General features: G+C 29.6%; 1 protein-coding gene across 1 annotated transcript in view; it reads right to left on the bottom strand.

Moving 5' to 3' along the window:
• The window catches only part of MIER1 (MIER1 transcriptional regulator), a 670,836-nt gene that overhangs the window by 642,727 nt on the left and 19,357 nt on the right, over nt 1–8,752 (bottom strand). The gene's annotated exons all lie outside the window — the stretch shown is intronic.

Genomic DNA, 8,752 nt, shown 5'->3' with positions numbered 1-8,752 from the left:
GAAAGAAAGAGAGAGAGAGAAAGAAAGAGAGAGAGAGAAAGAAAGAGAGAGAGAGAAAGAAAGAGAGAGAGAGAAAGAAAGAGAGAGAGAGAAAGAAAGAGAGAGAGAGAGAGAGAAAAGAGTGAGAAGAAACAGAGAGAGAGAGAGAGAGAGTGAGAGAGAGAGAGAAGAGAGAGAGAGAGAGAGAAAGAAAGAGAGAGAGAGAGAGAGAAAGAAAGAGAGAGAGAGAGAGAGAGAGAGAGAAAGAAAGAGAGAGAGAGAGAGAGAAAGAAAGAGAGAGAGAGAGAAGAAAGAGAGAGAGAGAAGAGAAAGAGAGAGAGAGAGAGAGAAAGAGAGAGAGAGAAAGAAAGAGAGAGAAAGAAAGAGAGAGAAAGAGAGAGAGAAAGAGAGAGAAAGAGAGAGAAAGAGAGAGAAAGAGAGAGAAAGAGAGAGAAAGAGAGAGAAAGAGAGAGAAAGAGAGAGAAAGAGAGAGAAAGAGAGAGAAAGAGAGAGAAAGAGAGAGAAAGAGAGAGAAAGAGAGAGAAAGAGAGAGAAAGAGAGAGAAAGAGAGAGAAAGAGAGAGAAAGAGAGAGAAAGAGAGAGAAAGAGAGAGAAAGAGAGAGAAAGAGAGAAAGAGAGAAAGAGAGAAAGAGAAAGAGAGAAAGAGAGAGAAAATCTTATTATAGCTATTATTATTAATAATACTGGTACAGCTATAACTGAGCTAGCACTAATATCTTATTATAGCTATTACTATTATTAATACTTGTACAGCTATTACTGACCTAGCACTAATATCTTATTATAGCCATTACTATTAATAATACTGGTACAACTATTACTGAGCTAGCACTAATATCTTATTATAGTAATTACTATTATTAATACTGGTACAGCTATAACTGAACTAGCACTAATATCTTATTATAGCCATTACTATTAATAATACTGGTACAACTATTACTGAGGTAGCACTAATATCTTATTATAGCTATTACTATTATTAATACTGGTACAGCTATTACTGAGCTAGCACTAATATCTTATTATAGCCATTAGTATTATTAATACTGGTACAGCTATTACTGAGTTAGCACTAATATCTTATTATAGTCATTACTATTATTAATACTGGTACAGCTATTACTGAGCTAGCACTAATATCTTATTATAACCATTACTATTAATAATACTGGTACAGCTATTACTATTATTAATACTGGTACAACTATTACTGAGCTAGCACTAATATCTTTTTATACTCATTACTGTTATTAATACTGGTACAACTATTACTGAGCTAGCACTAATATCTTATTATAGTAATTACTATTATTAATACTTGTACAGCTATTACTGAGCTAGCACTAATATCTTATTATAGCCATTACTATTATTAATACTGGTACAGCTATTACTGAGCTAGCACTAATATCTTATTATAGCTATTACTATTATTAATACTGGTACAGCTATTACTGAGCTAGCACTAATATCTTATTATAGTAATTACTATTATTAATACTTGTACAGCTATTACTGAGCTAGCACTAATATCTTATTATAGTCGTAACTATTATTAATACTGGTACAGCTATTACTGAGCTAGCACTAATATCTTATTATAGCTATTACTATTAATAATACTGGTACAGCTATTACTATTATTAATACTGGTACAGCTATTACTGAGCTAGCACTAATATCTTATTATAGCTATTACTATTATTAATACTTGTACAGCTATTACTGAGCAAGCACTAATATCTTATTATAGCTATTACTATTATTAATACTGGTACAGCTATTACTATTATTAATACTGGTACAACTATTACTGAGCTAGCACTAATATCTTATTATAGTAATTACTATTATTAATACTGGTACAGCTATTACTGAGCTAGCACTAATATCTTATTATAGTCATTACTATTATTAATACTGGTTCCAGTGTTAATTTCGTCGACTAAAACTAGACTAAAATGACTATAAAACTAAAGAAATTCTGATGACTAAAATACGACTAAAACTAAAATGACATTTTAGTCAAAAGACAATGACTAAAAATAAATCAAAATTTGCTGACAAAAACATTTTATGCAAGGTGTTATAATCAATCCATATCCAATTACTGCTCTTTTGTAAAATTTACGAAACTTAATTTTATTAAATTTTAAGCTAAATAGACATGTTATATACCACAACAGTTACATCTGTTATATCTGTATTGCATGTTCAAACCTTAATAGCATAAATAAAAACAGGTTAATAAACCTTTACTCCAGGAGTATATAATGAGTTTGAAAATTCTAGAGCAGTGCTAATATCATTGCCGAAACTTTTTTCGAATCTGTGAACAATCAATTGATTCTTCCTATAGAAATAAGCATAACCCATGAATATGGGTTTAAGTTATGCTGTGCCTGTGCTAGCTGAAGAAACTGTTTGTTGTGTTGAGTTACTTGATACTTGTTTTAATTATTAACAGAGAACTGTTAAAGTTTTTATATTGGGTAATATGTGCAATACAGCCAATACAGTTTACAGTTTTTTTTTTATATATATTTTAAAGTTGCACTTCTGTTTGTTTATGAAACTTGGTTGTATTTAATTATAAGTTTAATAAAGATGTTACATATCACAACGGCTAAATCTGTGTCTGCATTGCATGTTTAAACCTTAATACCATAAATAATAACAGGTGTTATGTTTACTCCTGGAGTATGTAATCAGTTTGCAAATGATACAGAAATGCTTAAATAATGCATTACACTTTAACTAAACCCCTTAGATTTTAGTTGACTAAAATCTACTGGAGATTCAGTCGACTAAAACTAAAACAATTCAGATGACTAAAATACGACTAAAACGAAAATGGCATTTTAGTCAAAAGACTAAAACTAAGACTAAATTGAAATTTGCCGTCAAAATTAACAGACTGGTACAGCTATTACTGAGCTAGCACTAATATCTTATTATAGCTATTACTATTATTAATACTGGTACAGCTATTACTGAGCTAGCACTAATATCTTATTATAGCTATTACTATTATTAATACTGGTACAGCTATTACTGAGCTAGCTCTAATATCTTATTATAGCTATTACTATTATTAATACTGGTACAGCTATTACTGAGCTAGCACTAATATCTTATTATAGCCATTACTATTATTAATACTTGTACAGCTATTACTGACCTAGCACTAATATCTTATTATAGTCATAACTATTATTATTACCGGTACAGCTATTACTGAGCTAGTACTAATATCTTATTATAGCCATTACTATTATTAATACTTGTACAGCTATTACTGACCTAGCACTAATATCTTATTATAGTCATAACTATTATTATTACCGGTACAGCTATTACTGACCTAGCACTAATATCTTATTATAGCCATTACTATTATTAATACTTGTACAGCTATTACTGACCTAGCACTAATATCTTATTATAGTCATAACTATTATTATTACCGGTACAGCTATTACTGACCTAGCACTAATATCTTATTATAGTCATAACTATTATTATTACCGGTACAGCTATTACTGAGCTAGCACTAATATCTTATTATAGCTATTACTATTATTAATACTGGTACAACTATTACTGAGCTAGCACTAATATCTTATTATAGCCATTACTATTATTAATACTTGTACAGCTATTACTGACCTAGCACTAATATCTTATTATAGTCATAACTATTATTATTACCGGTACAGCTATTACTGAGCTAGTACTAATATCTTATTATAGCCATTACTATTATTAATACTGGTACAGCTATTACTGACCTAGCACTAATATCTTATTATAGTCATAACTATTATTATTACCGGTACAGCTATTACTGAGCTAGCACTAATATCTTATTATAGCTATTACTATTATTAATACTGGTACAGCTATTACTGAGCTAGCTCTAATATCTTATTATAGCTATTACTATTATTAATACTGGTACAGCTATTAATGAGCTAGCACTAATATCTTATAATAGTCATTACTATTATTAATACTGGTACAGCTATTACTGAGCTAGCACTAATATCTTATTATAGCTATTACTATTATTAATACTGGTACAGCTATTACTGAGCTAGCACTAATATCTTATTATAGCTATTACTATTATTAATACTGGTACAGCTATTACTGAGCTAGCACTAATATCTTATTATAGCTATTACTATTATTAATACTGGTACAGCTATTACTGAGCTAGCACTAATATCTTATTATAGTCATTACTATTATTAATACTGGTACAGCTATTACTACTATTAATACTGGTACAGCTATTACTGAGCTAGCACTAATATCTTATTATAGTAATTACTATTATTAATACTGGTACAGCTATTACTGAGCTAGCACTAATATCTTATTATAGTCATTACTATTATTAATACTGGTACAGCTATTACTACTATTAATACTGGTACAGCTATTACTGAGCTAGCACTAATATCTTATTATAGCCATTACTATTATTAATACTGGTACAGCTATTACTGAGCTAGCACTAATATCTTATTATAGCCATTACTATTATTAATACTGGTACAGCTATTACTGAGCTAGCACTAATATCTTATTATAGCTATTACTATTATTAATACTGGTACAGCTATTACTATTATTAATACTGGTACAGCTATTACTGACCTAGCACTAATATCTTATTATAGTCATAACTATTATTAATACTGGTACAGCTATTACTGAGCTAGCACTAAAATCTTATTATAGCTATTACTATTATTAATACTGGTACAGCTATTACTGAGCTAGCACTAATATCTTATTATAGCTATTATTAATATTATTATTACTGGTACAGCTATTACTGAGCTAGCACTAATATGTTATTATAACCATTACTATTATTAATACTGGTACAGCTATTACTGAGCTAGCACTAATATCTTATTATAGCTATTATTAATATTATTATTAATATTATTATTACTGGTACAGCTATTACTGAGCTAGCACTAATATGTTATTATAACCATTACTATTATTAATACTGGTACAGCTATTACTATTATTAATACTGGTACAGCTATTACTATTATTAATACTGGTACAGCTATTACTGAGCTAGCACTAATATCTTATTATAGTAATTACTATTATTAATACTGGTACAGCTATTACTGAGCTAGCACTAATATCTTATTATAGCTATTACTATTATTAATACTGGTACAGCTATTACTGAGCTAGCACTAATATCTTATTATAGCTATTACTATTATTAATACTGGTACAGCTATTACTGAGCTAGCACTAATATCTTATTATAGTCATTACTATTATTAATACTGGTACAGCTATTACTACTATTAATACTGGTACAGCTATTACTGAGCTAGCACTAATATCTTATTATAGTAATTACTATTATTAATACTGGTACAGCTATTACTGAGCTAGCACTAATATCTTATTATAGTCATTACTATTATTAATACTGGTACAGCTATTACTACTATTAATACTGGTACAGCTATTACTGAGCTAGCACTAATATCTTATTATAGCTATTACTATTATTAATACTGGTACAGCTATTACTGAGCTAGCACTAATATCTTATAATAGTCATTACTATTATTAATACTGGTACAGCTATTACTGAGCTAGCACTAATATCTTATTATAGCTATTACTATTATTAATACTGGTACAGCTATTACTGAGCTAGCACTAATATCTTATTATAGCTATTACTATTATTAATACTGGTACAGCTATTACTGAGCTAGCACTAATATCTTATTATAGCTATTACTATTATTAATACTGGTACAGCTATTACTGAGCTAGCACTAATATCTTATTATAGTAATTACTATTATTAATACTGGTACAGCTATTACTACTATTAATACTGGTACAGCTATTACTGAGCTAGCACTAATATCTTATTATAGTAATTACTATTATTAATACTGGTACAGCTATTACTGAGCTAGCACTAATATCTTATTATAGTCATTACTATTATTAATACTGGTACAGCTATTACTACTATTAATACTGGTACAGCTATTACTGAGCTAGCACTAATATCTTATTATAGCCATTACTATTATTAATACTGGTACAGCTATTACTGAGCTAGCACTAATATCTTATTATAGTAATTACTATTATTAATACTGGTACAGCTATTACTGAGCTAGCACTAATATCTTATTATAGCCATTACTATTATTAATACTGGTACAGCTATTACTGAGCTAGCACTAATATCTTATTATAGCTATTACTATTATTAATACTGGTACAGCTATTACTATTATTAATACTGGTACAGCTATTACTATTATTAATACTGGTACAGCTATTACTATTATTAATACTGGTACAGCTATTACTGAGCTAGCACTAAAATCTTATTATAGCTATTACTATTATTAATACTGGTACAGCTATTACTGAGCTAGCACTAATATCTTATTATAGCTATTATTAATATTATTATTAGTATTATTATTATTACTGGTACAGCTATTACTGAGCTAGCACTAATATGTTATTATAACCATTACTATTATTAATACTGGTACAGCTATTACTGAGTTAGCACTAATATCTTATTATAACCATTACTATTATTAATACTGGTACAGCTATTACTACTATTAATACTGGTACAGCTATTACTATTATTAATACTGGTACAGCTATTACTATTATTAATACTGGTACAGCTATTACTGAGCTAGCACTAATATCTTATTATAGTAATTACTATTATTAATACTGGTACAGCTATTACTGAGCTAGCACTAATATCTTATTATAGCTATTACTATTATTAATACTGGTACAGCTATTACTGAGCTAGCACTAATATCTTATTATAGCTATTACTATTATTAATACTGGTACAGCTATTACTGAGCTAGCACTAATATCTTATTATAGTCATTACTATTATTAATACTGGTACAGCTATTACTACTATTAATACTGGTACAGCTATTACTGAGCTAGCACTAATATCTTATTATAGTCATTACTATTATTAATACTGGTACAGCTATTACTGAGCTAGCACTAATATCTTATTATAGTCATTACTATTATTAATACTGGTACAGCTATTACTACTATTAATACTGGTACAGCTATTACTGAGCTAGCACTAATATCTTATTATAGCCATTACTATTATTAATACTGGTACAGCTATTACTGAGCTAGCACTAATATCTTATTATAGTAATTACTATTATTAATACTGGTACAGCTATTACTGAGCTAGCACTAATATCTTATTATAGCCATTACTATTATTAATACTGGTACAGCTATTACTATTATTAATACTGGTACAGCTATTACTATTATTAATACTGGTACAGCTATTACTGACCTAGCACTAATATCTTATTATAGTCATAACTATTATTAATACTGGTACAGCTATTACTGAGCTAGCACTAATATCTTATTATAGCTATTACTATTATTAATACTGGTACAGCTATTACTGAGCTAGCACTAATATCTTATTATAGCTATTATTAATATTATTATTAGTATTATTATTATTACTGGTACAGCTATTACTGAGCTAGCACTAATATGTTATTATAACCATTACTATTATTAATACTGGTACAGCTATTACTGAGTTAGCACTAATATCTTATTATAACCATTACTATTATTAATACTGGTACAGCTATTACTACTATTAATACTGGTACAGCTATTACTATTATTAATACTGGTAGAGCTATTACTATTATTAATACTGGTACAGCTATTACTGAGCTAGCACTAATATCTTATTATAGTAATTACTATTATTAATACTGGTACAGCTATTACTGAGCTAGCACTAATATCTTATTATAACCATTACTATTATTAATACTGGTACAGCTATTACTGAGCTAGCACTAATATCTTATTATAGTCATTACTATTATTAATACTGGTACAGCTATTACTGAGTTAGCACTAATATCTTATTATAACCATTACTATTATTAATACTGGTACAACTATTACTGAGCTAGCACTAATATCTTATTATAGCTATTACTATTAATAATACTGGTACAGCTATTACTATTATTAATACTGGTACAACTAATACTGAGCTAGCACTAATATCTTATTATAGTCATTACTATTAAATATGCCACTGAGGATTCTCACCACTACAGCCCCCATCCCCACACTACAGCCCCCATCCCATCACTACAGCCCCCATCCCATCACTACAGCCCCCATCCCATCACTACAGCCCCCATCCCATCACTACAGCCCCCATCCCATCACTACAGCCCCTATCCTCCTACAGCCCCTATACTCCACTACAGTCCCTACCCCCCCCCTCTACAGCTATCACTATCAGGCTATCAGTGCAGGTGTGTTTGTCCTTTTCTCATTTTAAGTGTAAGTTGACATGATTAACAGAATTTTTTTACAGTGTTACATGTTGCAAAAAAAAAATTAAAATGTTACGCCTCTGACTAGGTTTATCCTAGTTTTCTTTAGAGGGAATTTAATTATATTAATCTCCAACAAGACTTACTCCTTAGGCAACAAAAAAGACTTAAGGAACTAAATCAATTGTTCAACAAAACGAATATTGATTATACCCGGACAGATAGCTCAGCATGCTAAGGCACGAATGTGCTCTGTAGCAACCCAAGGGTTGCAGGTTCGAACCCCGGTGAGGTCCACTCAGCCTTTCATCCTTCTGAGCTCGATAAAATGA

Source organism: Bombina bombina, chromosome 10, assembly GCF_027579735.1.
Source record: "Bombina bombina isolate aBomBom1 chromosome 10, aBomBom1.pri, whole genome shotgun sequence".
In the NCBI taxonomy this organism is placed as follows: Eukaryota; Metazoa; Chordata; class Amphibia; order Anura; family Bombinatoridae; genus Bombina; species Bombina bombina.
Note: the sequence above shows the minus strand (reverse complement) of the source record. Positions and strands in the feature narration are given on the sequence as shown.